This window comes from Lygodium microphyllum, chromosome 5, assembly GCF_053477565.2.
Source record: "Lygodium microphyllum isolate KBCC chromosome 5, Lygodium_microphyllum_v1.1.10, whole genome shotgun sequence".
Taxonomy (NCBI): Eukaryota; Viridiplantae; Streptophyta; class Polypodiopsida; order Schizaeales; family Lygodiaceae; genus Lygodium; species Lygodium microphyllum.
Window position 1 is genome coordinate 83,293,032 of NC_141139.1, and position 3,310 is coordinate 83,296,341.

The 3,310-nt window shown below is 36.8% G+C and overlaps 1 long non-coding RNA gene across 1 annotated transcript; it reads left to right on the forward strand.

The window, feature by feature from the left end:
* Positions 1-706: 706 nt before the first annotated feature.
* Positions 707-1,247, forward strand: LOC148036062 (uncharacterized). The gene is made up of 3 exons (XR_015691008.1): positions 707-804; positions 901-1,002; positions 1,095-1,247. It is a non-coding gene; the product is annotated as an uncharacterized LOC148036062 (long non-coding RNA).
* Positions 1,248-3,310: the final 2,063 nt, after the last annotated feature.

The following is a 3,310-nucleotide window of genomic DNA, read 5'->3' on the forward strand; positions in this document are numbered from 1 at the left end:
GGGGGGTGCTGCTGTGGAGACACGGACGCGGTGTCTCCGTCTCGTCGTTCAGCTAGAGCTCGGTCACCTCCAGGATTTGTCACACCTGTGGGGACGTCCACTCCAGTTACTCCGGCTTTTGCGCAGCCGTCGGCAGATGTCACGCCTTTTGGTGGCACTCCTTTTGGTGGCACCCCCTCTGGTGGCACTCCTTTTGGTGGCACCCCCTCTGGTGGCACCCCTTTCAGTGGCACTCCGGGAGAGGGTACCCCCGTCGGTACACCGGATGTTCAGGGGTCTCCTGGATATGCCCAGGAGCGTGGACGGAGATGGGAGAGGGCCCATACGAGGCACACTCCTAGGGATTATGGATACCTAGTGGATGGCAGGTCAGGAGCTATCATCATGAATGATGAGGGGAGGAGGGTGATAGCTCGCATGAGGGAGTTGTGCCAACAAGTTTTTCGGCACAACGTCCTGGATCATTGGAGGAACATACCGGAGGGGAGCAAGGAGTACATAGTAGCATCCTTGCATGAGGAGTTCCCGGTGCCAGCCGCAGTGGATAGATTCTCTACGGGCTGGATGATGGATTGCATGCGTGCATACATGTCACATAGACGATCCGACGCACGCAAGGCAATCAAGAGTGGGGCTCCAAAGCCCGAGTGGTTAGATGCAGAGGACTGGCGCCGACTGAGGGAGGAGGCTACAAATTCGCCAGGACGTTGGAGTCAGCAGCGGGAGGCGGGGAGGGCACGAATCGAGGCCGGATCGGTACATCATCTTGGGAGTGGCGGCCACAGGACATATTTGGAGGACTTTGTAAGTTTCTCTTTTGTTTTGCTTATTTGTTTTTTTGAGATATTATTTGTACTGACAATCATATTTCTAACAGTTAGCATTTTGTTTTCTTTGCAGCACTCCATTACAAATCGCGATCCGCAAGGCCTTGAGACTCAATATGCAGAGAGGCACGGTCTCAGATCATTGATCGACCGATTGTACAGACGCGGCGGCGCAGTAAGTCTCTCATCTTTCATGTCCGTAGTTACCATGAGATATTTGAATGCATTATTGTATGGTGGATTGATATGTTGTTTCTTTTTCTGCAGAATCCGTTTGATGCTCCTTTGCAGAGGGACGAGCTTTCGGGGGACGACGATTTGTAGCTCGCCCTCGGATCCTTAGCGCTCACATACCTTTAGTTTTTAGTCGCCCGATCTATGTAGACATTTTCTATGTATTAGTGATATTGTTTTATGATTGTACCAATCACATTTTATGCGATATCATGTATTTATTTCATCTATCAATTTTATGATTTCAGTATAGATTCTTTTTGTTTGCAAACGCTTTGTATGCAGCAGTGCAGAAACTATTTTGTATGGCTCTCATACAGCACACAGTGCTATATGTGGCAGGGCAGCTTGCTGCCCTGCCACAAATTTTTTTTTTCCTCTGTTATCGTCGCTATTTGCGTCGCAAATTTACTGCAGGCGTCGCTATTGTCGTCGCTATCAGCGTCGCAAATTCTCTGTAACCGTCGCTATATGCGTCGCTATAAGCGTCGCTATATGCGTCGCAAATGCGACGCTTATAGCGACGCATATAGCGACGCATATAGCGACGATTCCATGGCGTCGTCAATAACGACGCTTTTTGCGACGACGGGGGCAAATTTTGTTGTTTGTATTTTCGTCGCTTTAAACGTCGCTATAAGGTCTATATCTTGTAGTGAATTGCGTTATCATGTAGTAGTGTGCCTATATAGTAGTTGCATCATGTAATAATGTGCTAGTGTAGTAGTTGATCATCCTATGTGAAAAAGAGATGTGCAGTAACAACATAGTAGGTGCATTACAATAGCATTGTAATAGTTGTGTTCTCGTCATGCGCTAGCAAGGTATGCATGTATTTTCTTAGTTTACTTTGCCAATGTCGTCACTGATGTTGTGCCATCATTGATGTTGTATGATGTGTCATGTAATTATAGGTTACACTATTGTAGACAGTGATGTCATGATGTGAAGCAATTAATTAGTTTAATATGTTGTGTACTGTGATGTCACGTTGTTAAGGGATTAATAGTTTAATGTGTTGTCACTATTAAGCAACTACTTACTTAGTAATTAATTAGAATTAATTTATTTTAATTTTATTAGTTATTCTTGATGTTGTTAAGCGAGTAAATAGTCTAATTAATAGCAATTAAATAGTTTAGCGAGTAGTTTAGCAATTAATATTTTAGTTAAATTTATTACTATTTTTATTATTAAATGAGTCGTTAGCTCAATTTTACTAACAATTAGTTAAGCAAGTTATTAATCGAGTAATTAGTTTAATTTATTAGAAATAAGTTAAGCGAGTACTTAAATTAATTAATAGAGATTAATTAGTTTATTGAGTATTAGTTTGATTGATATAGTGATTAAGTAGAGTATTAGTTTAATTAATAGCAATTAATTATTTTTACCTATGTTAATTATAGTCAATAGCAATCAATTAGTTTAATTAATCGACGAATCAATTGCTTAGTAAATTAATTAGTTAGTAAATATTTTAATTAATATATAATTTTTTAATTTTAATTAAGTAAGAAAATTATTAGTTAGTTTCATTAAGTGATTAACTAGTGGTTTAATTTAATTAAGGGATTAACTAGTTTATGTTAATTATAATTAATATTGGGTAATTAGTTTAATTAAGTGATAAATTAATTGACTAGTGACAAATCATTAAGTGATTAACTAGTGCTTTAGTTTAATTAGTGTATTAACTAGTTTATTAATTAGTTTAATTATTATTAAATTCAATTAATTACCTTGAGTGATTATTTAATAAATTTAATTAATATAGTAGCTAAATTATGATTAATTTTAATTGATTACAATTGAACTCAGTTAGTTATTAGTTAAGTTTAGAGCAACTAATTAGTCAATAGTTATCTTTAGTTCTTGTTAAGTTTAAGTAATCAGCTTAAATGATTAACTAATTTATGATTAAGCACTTATTAGTATTATTGCCTTAGTTGTCTATTATAATTAAGTAGTTATTACAGTTAGTTAAAGATACTCATTCTATTCTAGACATTGAAAGAAGAGCTAGCTTAATTAATTGTACTTAAATTGTTATGGTTATTTAATATATCAATTAATTAGTTTATTAATAGTAAATTAGTTTATTTATTATTTAATCAATTAGAGTAGTTAATCATAATTAACAATGCAGTTTAGAAGTATGTCTATAGATTATCAATAGTTAATAGTTGATTAGGCTCTGATTAAGCATAATTAATTACTAGTTAAATAGTTCATTAATTGGTAGTTAA